Genomic DNA, 13,289 nt, shown 5'->3' with positions numbered 1-13,289 from the left:
TACCTACCATTGTATAAAATTGTGTAAAGTGCTTTCCTATTGTCTAAAAACGGCTAAAGACGGCTACATACAATTATCTGTCATAATTAACAATAAAAAAATGACAATTTATTATTGTTTTTATTATTCAAACCGATTGGTCAAATTTCCATAAATATATCAATTAATTATCATCATAAATTATTTCTAAAGAATTTAGATCAAACATTTACCCGGAAATTGATTAGAACACTATTATGTGAAAGTATATTATAATCTCATAAGAAAAAACGGAATTTGAGATAACGTACAAAATTGTGTATGTAAAAAATTCTTTAGAAATAATTTATGATGACAATTAACTGATATATTTATGGAAATTTAAATAATACACTAACATTTTCAGAGAAAAAATCTGGAATTTCGAAATTTTTTTATTAATTTTTATACACAAATTTATTTACTATGACGTGTATCTTGAAAAATTGTCTTGTTTTGTTTAATTTTTCTTTACCAAAAATTTTCAAGAACCAAAAACAAATATTTATAAATTTAAAATAATATTATTATTTGTTAACAAATCTTTTATTTATACCTTATTCACATAGTATGCTGTATATATTTTTAGCTTTCAATGGAAATGTATTCCTGTAATTGTGTTGGTGAGTGTAGAATGAGTGTTATGTGCACTAATTTATTTAAAAGTTTTAAAACAATTAGCTTATGAATAACATAAACATTAAATTAATATCAATCATGTAAAAGGATTTAGATTGAATATTTGTAGAAGAAATAATGTAATTTAGCAAATTCTCAGTTATTTTTTAATGGAGGAAAAATCAACTTTCATTAAACTTTTAAAATGTCTCACTGATTCTCCACTATTGATAGCATTCCATGATATCGAAATTTCAATGCGGATTTGTTGTTGTATTGCTGTATCTAATTCAAGTGGAGAATGATCGTTTTCTATGTTGAAAAAAAAACTAACAAATAATCTAGGATCCACTTTGATAAATTAAAAAATGTCTGCGTTCTCCATATTAAAAATAAAATATGATTTTTTAAAACAAATTGATAGGTTAGACTGGTTAGAGATTATCAACCAGTCTGTAACTATGAAATCAAGAAATAAAAATTAATATAAAATTAACCAACGGTTATTTGACAAAGTTGTATCTAGATTTTTTAAATTTATGAATAAGATAATTATATGATAAATATAATTTAAAGAAGAGTAGATGATTTGTTTTTTAAACTGTGTTCAGAATAATATACTTGTAGATATAATTTGTAAATTTACTGTATATAAATATTTGTATCTTTATTGTTATGTTTATAAACAAAATAAAATAAAAAGGTATAAGAACGTTTTTTTTGTTAGTGAGATATGGATTGGGATTTGAGTTAGTGCGTGTGATGAGGGAGGAGGGTCTAACCCCCCATTAGACCCTGTAGAATTTTTCTAATTCTCTATTAACGTCTATTTGGCTGCAAAATATATTTTACACCAAATGGGCAGTTTAGCCTAATGCGGTACTATTCTTCATCGACATTATTATATGTACTTATATATAATTTTTCTACTTTGTTTTAATGACAATCCACGGCAACAAAATCGACTCGTATTAAAATAAATAATGATACCAACTTGAAAATATAATACGAGTAAATATACATATATAACTCAGGCATTGCGATGAGTTTAAAAACACGTTTTTCTTTAAAACCGTCATCAGTATATGACGAATACTCTCATATAACTATATTTAATATTGGTATGTTCAATCAAGTATATCAATTGATAACGGATTTTAGTATTATACCGATACCTACTTTATGAAGTACGTACGATTTCAATTACTCATATTGGCTTATTGCGCGTCATAATAAATAGCTAATACATAATATTTTAGATTGAATATTGTATATTGTTTTAGATACTATACATTTTATCATTATTATTTTGGTTTTTAGATTAAATTATAAGTACCGGCACTTGATTTTTAGTACTTTATAAGTCAAATAGGCGATAGCACTAAGTCATAATATATAGTATGTATATGTGTGTGTGTGTGTGTGTGTGTGTGTGTGTGTGTGTGTGCGTGTGTACGGTAAGTATAGTTTAAAAAATCCTATTCTGGACTTAAATTGTGTGCAGTAAGGTATTTTACATAATTAAATACATTTTAATCTTATGCACCATGAATAATTTTGTATTTATTTTTATTACTATCACAAATAATTTCTAATTGAATGAATATTTTACCCACAAAATCTATAATTTAGTAAAACACGGTATACGTAGGAATATCCGTGAAAGAATATAACAAAAAAGAAGTAATTAGTAATTAATTAAAAGCTTATACAATTAATATATGAATATAATATAGTATAAACTTATTTTAAGTATTTTTAAAATTTTATTGAGTATAGAAATCACTAAAAATAAATTAACCATATACTTAATAGAAGTTTTGAAACTTTTATTACGTCAACATTTTGTTTTTGGATAGAAAACATCACGAACCTCATCGTGTAGCTTTAAATTATTCGAAATTGGAAGATTCTTAAGTAAATACTTATCGTGTTAATTTTGTTTAATAATTTTTAATTTATCATATTTTTTTTATAAATCCCATTAAAATATTTCTTTTCTTTTTTTTTTTTTCAATTTATATTTCAATAATTCTTTTAACAGAGAAAAAAATAAAACTACTAATTTATAATGTCAAATTTTGAATATTGTATATATAATGTATAATATACATATTTAAGGTGATTCTTCAAGCTTGCTCACTCTCGTTTTTCCACTAATAAATAATTAATTGAAATTCTGATTTTTTTGAATTATTAAGTAAATATACTTAAAGACCATAATTTCAAAAGAACCATCGCCTTTATTCCTGTAAATTATTAACTAGCAGTTTTTAAGAATTTTTAAGTTTCTTAATCGAAAATCGAACTAAGTGTTTCATAGTTTTTAACTTCGTGTATTAAGGATAACGTCTATAACCAACAATAGTTTTCTCCTTTTTTCGCCTCTTGAAAGATATAAGGACTGATAATTTGAAAATGTTGGTAATTTTTTAATTATAATCTTTTAATATTTTATTATTTGTAATATTTGTATACATTATCTGCAGACTATCTGAATATATGTGGATTGGCGAATAATATATATTAATTACATAATACAACATATTATTATAAATTATTAAAATATTATCATGAAATAATTCTATTTTTTAGTAATTTGTAATAGTTTAAGACTCTTACGTATTATAAGTAGGTTAGTGAGTATAGTTTATAGGTTGAAAAAAATAAGCAGCTATATTCACTGGAATATTTCCGGATATTCCGATTACCTATATTAAGAAAGTTAACTAAACCATTCATTTTTATTGATAGCGATAATGATTTGGATTATTTTAATAATTCATTATATACAATAGGTATCTTACTTCAACAAATAAATACCAGAGAGAATACTAATATACTAAAAATAACCATATAGTATTATACTATAAATTTATACTTGATACTCACAGAAAATAATAAATGATAATATATACCTGCAGATAGCTGGTGCTCACCTCTTATTTCTATTACACTTTTATTTATTAGTAAATTGTAATTGTGTTACAAACATTTAATAATTAAATAATAATAAATAGTATAAATTATAATTTATAATAATTATTATTATTATTAATTTTTACTCGAGTATTTATTATAATAGGGAACTCGAGTCTGTTCCTTATTTTCTTCGCTTACAACTCCCCCCCCCCTGATGTGAACGCTGACACTCGTGGGGCTTATCCCCCATGACATAAAGGTCACCCCCACTTGTATCTTGAAATTTAATATCTGTAATTTAAAATATTTAAATATGAAATATTATGTAGAAGATAAAATATACAAACATTTTTTTAAATAATAGAGTGTTTTACTTCTAAATATATAATTAATAATAATAAATTACTTTATTTTTGGTTGTTATGGAAATAATTAGGTATATTACGTAGGAGATAAAATATACAAACCTTTTTTTATATAATGAAGAGATTGTATAATATGTATATTAGTCAATAATATATAATATACATATTTTGAAACATTATAGAGGTTATTTCACATAAAAATTGTATTTTATAGGTACTCAAACTGAGAACTTCTTTTAGTTGGTAGAACTTTAAACTTTTAAGAATAAATTACAATTTACAAGATAACCAAGGGATATTTTTAAATATGTAAAATAAAATAATTATTATGTATTTTATTTTAATAATTTTATTGACTTATTTTTCTAAACTAATTTTTTTCAACAAATTGTATAGGACGTGTAGGTATACATTATTTGATATCGATTTTACATAAAAATTATATTGCATAAAAATCTCGACATACTTTGTTTTATATATGTATATAGGCATAATATTAAAGTTCATGTGAATCATTACAAATGAATACACTATTTATTATTAAAATGAACTGCCCTTAAAAAAAATGCTGCATACAATTACTCAATCCTCACTAAGTCGATACAGTGAAGTTTTTTCTATCAGAAAAATCTGAAAAGATGGAATCTCTATAGGAAGTCTGTATTGGAAAAAACCATCTAATTACAAATTGAATGATCTTTTGATTTATTTGGGAATGGTATAGTATACGCATTGAATTCAAACCAATAGCCTTGTAAATTGTAATAACAAACACGGATCAATATTATTGTCATATGTTTATTCCTAAATCTTTCGTTGAGTAGACAGTGATCAAAACTATAATACTGTTATAGATACACAACATTTTATATTATATAAACATACTATCCCTTTGAGTTTTGATGATAATACATATTAATTGTGTATAGACCCTTAATGAAAACTATTCAATATAATTGAATGATAGATTCATACAGTAGGTATGTAGTATTATAATATGTTATACACTATACACTTAATTTTATACTCGTACAATGATATATATATTTTTTTTACTCAACTATATACGTTTCATTTAACTATACATGGATTCATATATACTCTGTGCTTTTTTATGTATATAAATAAGCTTGTTAAAATATGTGTGTGATTCAATACACAATAAAATAACTTTGAGAATTTAATTATCAATCTCTATTCTTGATTGTATCATTCAGTTCTTGGTACGAAAAAAAATGTATAATTATATTACTGCAGTTAAATGGTACAGCAGTGATAAATTATCATGTTTCAAGATAAAATACTAAATAAAACTTCAACTGTATACTATAAAAAAAAATGCATAATGTTACATATGGAATATATGCCTAGTAATAGTATTTTATTTTAGTTGTATTCAATATAGACATTGTAAGAAATAATTGTATGCTTTACAGCCGGCATAATATAGCCTTATAGCTAATAGGATGTAATCCTTTCAATGCATTTAATTGCTTATATTAGATGTGGTATTAATGTTTTAAGCATATAGAATAATTTTATGAATTTGTAAGTGCTAATACAAATTTTAATGTATATCGATAAATGATGTGTTTCATATATTTTAAAAATACAACTTACTGGATCATTTCAGTATTTGACTGGTTAGGTATTGTATAAATCACATTTAGTTTTAAAAAATATATCTTTGATTATTATTGATAATTTTTAAAGGAAATGAAATGAAATTTGTCTTATACTTAGTATGATATTGAAATTTTATTTTAAGTTATCATTCTAAAAAAATATGAAATGTCAATCAAATAAAGTTGAAATAATTTATTGTTTGAGATATACCATTATAAGTTTAACTATATTATACTTGAAACATTTTTCACCAAATCAATGCCCAGCATTTCTGTTAAAAGACTAAAAATAAAATGGTGTCGTGACCTTCCTGTCAACTTAACTCCAAAACCACACACTAAGTATTCAAATTTATTAAGGATGATAAGTCTTATAAAAAATTTTACATTACTATATTATACCAAAAGTGTATACATGGCTTAACACAAATAAACTATATTTTAGATTTTGAAGTGATTTATATTCTTGATTCATTAGAAATGTACCTATTGATTTTAAAATGTGTATTTACTGTGTATATGAGTGTGTGTGTTTTTTTTAGACTCTGAACTGAGTGAATTGACGATAAAAGTATTGGTTTTATATTGATATGTTTGTGTAATTGTGCGTGTTTATCATCATTCGTCACGTTTTGGAAGAGAAAAAATTTTTAATCTTCAACTTGATTTGAACTTGATTTCTGAATCAGTAATTTAAATCAAATGTAAGAAAATCGCATTACTTTTCTTAATAATAAGAAAAACTGACAAAAATCATCGAAAAATAAGTAGGCCATAATTGAGTTCTTTAAAGACATTAAAAATTTGACTTTTTTAGTTTTCTTTTAAAATTTGTGTTAGTTAAAATATATTGAAACTTGAAATGTAATACAAAGTTTATTCCTATAAGTTTACAAGTTCTTGAAGAAATTATTTAACCATCAAAAATATATTATAGAAATAAAATAAAAGTTTTTTTTTTAAACATTCAAATTATAAATTTTGACGAAAACGTGAACAACGATTTTAGTGTGTAATTTAAAAAATATTAATCTTATAGGCACTTTAAACTTTTGTTATTACATACCTAATATTTTATATTTTATTTTCTATAAACAATTAAATTTTCAATATATTAAGACTTATTTTATGTCATTTTCACAAAAGATAAAATCATTAAAATCACAAAAAAAATGTTAACTATATTGTAGTGAAATTCTTAAAAATGTTTCATTTTATATCTAAGGTTTGAAATTTTAATATAAAATCCCTTATAAATTATAAGTAGTTCATACTGAAACTATAAAATCTAATAAATATACAAAAACAATTATTTTTTTATAGTGATTTCAGGTTCAAATTAGGACAAAATTACTTATTTACACAATAAATAACGATGTTAATTATTTTGTTATAATTTAAAAACATTATTCGTGTAGAGAACTTAAAACTTTTAACGTATACTATATTATTATAAATTTTACTAGGTACCTATTATACACATTGTCACATTGTCGGATTGACATTTTTGATTTATTTCAAGATATTATTTATTTATAAAATAAACCTATTTTTACTATTTTACGGTATTTACAGAAAAATTTTATTACATTTTGAGTTATCTAATTTGATAATATAATACGGCATAAATACATAATGTTATTGTAATAATTCAATACGAAAAATTTAACAAATGTAAAATTTTCGGAAAAAATTAAATCAACCTACCATAATACTAAAATTATAATAAATGATTAAATAGCTATTTCAAAAAACATATCATGAAAATAATATAGGTATACTTATAGTGATATAGACTGACACTCTGCCAGACCGTCTCCGCTCAGAATCGTTTTGCGTATATACAATGATATATCACTGAATTAAAATTTAACAGACCTATAATAGTGATTTTCTAGACAACTAATGTACAGCAGATCGGTACACACTTGCCAACCTTTTTTTTTTTTTTAATTAACTTAATATATAAAAAGCATGAATACATTTATACATTTCAAAAATAATATATTAAGAAACATAATGGAATACTTTAACATTTAAAATATAATCATGTGCAGTAAATTGAACTCAATTTAAAATTATTTTTTTTAAATCCGATGATTTATCATTCCATTTAAATTTATAATGGCAAAACATCAAATGTTCAATTATACGCTGAGGTATTTTTTTTAATACGTGTGGCTAGTTTTTTTTTATTTTAAATGACTAAATAAGCACTCAACTGCAGTTTCTATTACTTATCTTCCCGAATTATAGGTATAGATAACCATTGTGTAGTGAAATTGTTCATATATAAATATGAACTAAATAAATAGAAAATCAACTGATATATCTTTATGGATAAGAATAAATGCAAGTGGTAAATTATTCTTTTTTATACAAATACTGTGTATAGGCACAAGATAAATTATATTTTACAACAAAAGTTAAAGGCATTTTGATATTTTGTATGGGTAACTTATAATTGTCTTTACCAATCTGCAAACATTTAGCTTTTCATTTTGAATTTTTGTGCTAAAAATGCTTTTTTATATTTTATAAATTATATAGATATAATAAATAATGTGTAATGCATGTAATATAACAGCATAACAACGCAATGGTATTCGTTACTTTTAATTCTATAAATAAAAAAATAAATAATTGAAGTAGATATATAATATAGTATTTATGAATATTATTATCTTACCTCATGAATCATCTTAAGTACTATATTCTTTCATCTTTGAAGAAATAATTAAAATATTATATTATTAATAAATTAAAAACTAAAAAATTAAATAGGTATAGAATATAGGACATTTTTTTTTTTAAATTATTGATGATAAGATTTATGTGTAGGCAAAGATCAGAAGGCTCTTAGAGGCTAAGCACCCCTCCTCCCCCCCTAAAAAAGATCAAAAGCTTTCCACCAAAATTATTGAAAAATTTTTAAAACATAAAATAGGTACTTGTTTTGAGATTGTCATTAAAGTCTACCTAAAATTCAATGAAATCTCCGACTATAGATACGTGGTTTACTGGTTCATGAAATGTTTGGAAATATAAAAATGTCTATAAATACAAACAAATTATACATTATTATTAGTGTCACAACACGGACACATACAATTATAAGATATATATATAACATTGCACCCATTTATCGTATGTACATAATATTTATCATTTCAAAAATGTTAGTCAATAATTAAATATATTACAATTATTATTAAAACATTAGTTTGTTAATTTCTGACATTGACTAATTATTCAGATGAATACCTAACTATAATTTTGTAGTTGTAAAATATTGATACAATAATTTAATATTACACAAACATAAACTCAACAATTAAGTCATTTTAATATAATATAATCATTTTAATAGCGTTATCTAAAAAATAGCTACAGCTATTAATATTTGCGATTTTTAAACTATATATACGTACATTTGTTTTGTTTTATATAATATTATGATCAAGTTAAATTAAATGCATCTTTAAAAAAAAATGTTAAGTTGTTAATATGTGACTGATGACTTATTTATGGTGTATAATGTGTTGCCACAGTAACTTATAATATACAAAATTTGGTCATGCTGTTCTTAATATTTAAAAAGTACCAATTATTATTTATACAATTGTATTAGTTAATGGTTAATACGTAACTTCAAATATCAAACGAAAGTGTTCTATACCTAGATATGGGCAGGTCTACAGAAATATCCTCAGCGATAAATTTAACTTTTAGTAATATACAGCCGACACTGGTTATAAATATTATAATATTGTTATGAAATCAATAATTGTATTTTAAATATCCGTGTAGAAATTAATAAATAATAACTATGTCGTTCAACGTTTCAAACTGTGAAAATTGTTTGATTAATGAAGTATATGTTTAGTGTTTACCCGCATATACTAAAATGACAAATATTCAAGTACCTATATATGGACCATAAAAAGTAATTTATAAACCTACTAATTAATGAGTGAGTTTGTTTTAAAATAGGAAATTTATGTACCTATATACCTATAGGTACAGCCATACTCTATAGGTATGTTTAGAAACTAAATATTCATGTTTTAGTATCGTTCGCACACACTACACACACGACAATTAATACGGCAGCATAAAAAATGTATATATTTTCATATTGATTTTTAAAATATTTTTGCACGGTCGTAAAATTAAAAAAAAAAAATCCTGAACGTGGTCATCGCACAAGATAGACTGCAGCAATGCTGTATTATACGATATAATAATAATAATATGTACCTAGGCACAATAGGTAATACGAAATTCTTATACTCGCGAGTATAGGTCATATAATAATTATTGACTATAGTACCTATAGCTGCAGGTTAGGGCTGTTTGAAAAATCTGAATAAAAGTAACATCGATTTTAAACGTATATACCTACCAACGCGTACGTTACGCGATCGCTGCAGCACTGCAACTACGTTAAATCGGACGCAAAAAAATTGCTCGCTCGGAAATTTCCGTACATCACGTACAGTAGCCGTACACGAGTATTACAATATAAATCGTATAGATACACGCACGCAGGAAAACTCATAATAATAATAATAATAATAATAATTAATATATTCAACAATTGTATATTATCCTGTTATAGAGTACACGCGTTTTATGATTCGTGCATAATAATAATATAATAATAATAATAATTAATATATTCAACAATTGTATATTATCCTGTTATAGAGTACACGCGTTTTATGATTCGTGCATAATAATAATAATATATTATTATTATTATTATTATTATTATTATATACTAAACATTAATGCGTATACGATCGGTAGAGGGCGCGTACAGTTCGCGCGCACACACACACGGACACGGACACGTACACACGTACGCATATGTACACATAAACGTAAACATAACATAATATAATATTACCTATATACAATATATATATATAAGTATTAGATATATATATATATATTATGTTTGTACGTATGTATATAACGTGCATCTCCTCGCCCAACCTGTCGACCGCCACTCACCTGTTTGCCATCCCCACCGCGCCGCGCGGCTCGTTCCACCCGGCGGCGGCGGCGGCGGCAAACAACCCCCACCACCGCGGCAGCAGCACCGGCGACAGCGACGACGGCGGCAGCAGGTGGTTTTTTTTTCGTCCATCCATCGAGTACGGCCGACTGCCGAGCAAGTGCAACAGTTTCGTTTGTTCAGTCTTATTAAACTGTAGTGGTTTAGGTTATTTTTTTTCCTCGGCTCGCGCGATGCGTACGTTTACATCGTATCGTCGTCGTGTCTAGCATCTTACCTACGCAATTCGTCTATCAAATCCACATGCGTCTTGTCAATGTTACGTTTTGATTTTTTTTTTGTTTTTTGAACCCGTTTAATATTTTTTTACATACCTACATTTATTTATTTTTTTTTTAAATTTAATTTAAATCGTTTTGCTTTTTTGACTCGTTAGATTTTTCTGATTTATTTATTTATTTATTCGTCTACAAACGATTTCAATAACTGACCACTAAACTATTACATTATATTATACAATAATTAATTGTCGAGTACGATTCAATAAAACGTTACACACTTGGAGATCGTGGATCGCGACGTCGTAAAGTAATAAATTATTATATTATCTACACTCGGCCGAATTACAGAGAACATTATCGTTTGCCGCCAAACCGTAAATCCAAAGAACCGGAAACAAATTAACCACGACGAAGACGATATCATCATCTTCAGGTGAGTTTATCGTATTATTAACAGGTTATATTATCACAGACAACAATAATATTAGTCTATACGCAAACAGTACCGCCGAGAGTAGGATGTTTACTTAGTACTTATAGAATGTGCGTACACGACAAACTTTTTTACGTCGTATAGGTAGTTATAATAACATTATAATAATATAATAACTACAATAATATTAAAATTGCGTAATTCATTACGATAATATCGAAATCGTATTTATTTATTCGGCGGTATCTGTCCGTAGTACCTAGTAGGTATCTATTAGAGATCGGAGAGAGATTATCCTGCTGCGGAGGTCGAACACGGCCGGTTACGTATTATTCTGCCGCTCTACCTACTCACACACACACACAATACGATATAATATAATATAATATAATAGGTATAAGTCTTCTAAACGCACGCGGACACGTGATAACGATATCATTGTCGCCGTCCGACTTAACGCGTAGTGTCCAGAAAACGGATTTTATTTATTTTTTTTTTTTACGTTCAATCTTCGGAGATTCGCAAACGGTCGGTCGTGTCGTCGATACACAACGTGATAATATTATTTTGTAGGCCGTTAGCTAGCCAGCGACGGAGGACGGAAGAGAGCGAACGCGCCGCGAGAGACGATGACGGGTCTGGCGGCATTTCCGAGAAACGACGTCGGGCCGGCCCCGACGACTACAACTCTCGTCGCCGACTGGCCGCCGCCGTCACCGCCGCCGTAGCAGTACACCGCGTCGTGTGTAATCGCGGCGGACTCGGTATCATTATCATTATTTTTATTATTATTGTATATTTATAATAATAATAATAATGTTATATGGTCGGCGGCGGCGGCGCAATGTTGCCGACGTCGGTGTCGGACGTCGTAAAATTCGCGATGACGGCCATCGGTGGCGCCGCATATGGTAATGCGATTTGGCAACGTCGGAGGAAAGTAGGTGGACGACGAGTGGACGAGAGGTGGGGGTGCCGGTGGAGTTGGAGTAGGAATAAACATCAAAACACGACTGACCCGCCAGCCCGCGTTTTCTGCGCGTGCATAAATCGCTGTTACATATATTATTATTATTTTTATTACCGTCATTATTATTACCATTGCTATACGGACGAGGAGCGATAGTAAAAATGTGCATTGTGCACAAAGCGACGTAATATTTTTATTATTGCCGTCGTAAGATTTTGATCGCGAAACGCGCCCGCCCGGGCCCCGGTGAGCGGTACGGTGACGTCCGTCGCCAGGAGAATTGGTTTTTTTTTTCATTTTTTTCATTTTTTTTTTTTATTTTCGGGCGTGCGTTAAGTAATAACAGTTTTTCTTGGTACAAAGGCACGACAAACAATATACGTTGCGTAGGTAAAAAACGTGTGGACGTTTTTTTCATGCCAAAAACACGTTAGAAATCATAAACGTCATCGTAGCCGTCGTAGTTTACCTATATATCAATGGTTTTTCGCCGTTGTCGCCTGGGCGTCGCGTTTTCCGATCTATTGGTTTCAATAATTGCTTGCTGTTGTTTTCCGTAAATCGTTTTCCCACAAGTCACCGTCGCCATTTACGATTTAAGACGATTTCTCGTCGTCTGCCCGTCCGTTGATGTTATTCGCTGTTCTACCGTCATTATCATTAGTAGTAGTTATTAACCGTCATTATTGTATAAGTTATAAACTTAACTTGTAACTTATAAGTTTAACATTCACGCACCATTCGTTCGTACTGCGCATTCATTTAGTCACCGAATACACGCACGCACGAATTCAATTACGTCACGCATTCACGCGTCGTCGCCATCTACTTAATAATATCGTGAACTTGTGACGATATTAATATTATTGATTGTTCCTAATTATTATTGCTTACCGTTCAAAAATATTTAGGTCCAACAATGCAGTTTCACAGGTAACAAATTTACATCAAAACGACCTCTGTAGTAATCTATGAAATATAATTTGTAAATTCATATAAACCATTATAAGTACCTATTTTTAAGTTTTATCATC

At 27.4% G+C, this 13,289-nt stretch overlaps 1 protein-coding gene across 4 annotated transcripts in view; it reads left to right on the top strand.

The window, feature by feature from the left end:
* Positions 1–13,289, top strand: part of LOC114119012 (cytokine receptor-like) — a 114,901-nt gene that overhangs the window by 53,227 nt on the left and 48,385 nt on the right. For 2 of the 4 annotated variants that reach the window (XM_027980465.2, XM_050208140.1), the window contains exon 1: positions 10,705–11,285. The exons of 1 other annotated variant lie outside the window; for it this stretch is intronic. The gene's annotated coding sequence lies outside the window, so the exon portion shown is untranslated. Of the gene's footprint in view, positions 1–10,703; positions 11,286–13,289 lie in introns of those variants that run through there. One more of the 4 variants, XM_050208141.1, reaches the window with a different exon arrangement.

This window comes from Aphis gossypii, chromosome X (genome assembly GCF_020184175.1).
Source record: "Aphis gossypii isolate Hap1 chromosome X, ASM2018417v2, whole genome shotgun sequence".
Classification (NCBI taxonomy): domain Eukaryota; kingdom Metazoa; phylum Arthropoda; class Insecta; order Hemiptera; family Aphididae; genus Aphis; species Aphis gossypii.
The sequence above is the reverse complement of the archived record's forward strand: the minus strand, read 5'-3'. Positions and strand labels throughout refer to the sequence as shown.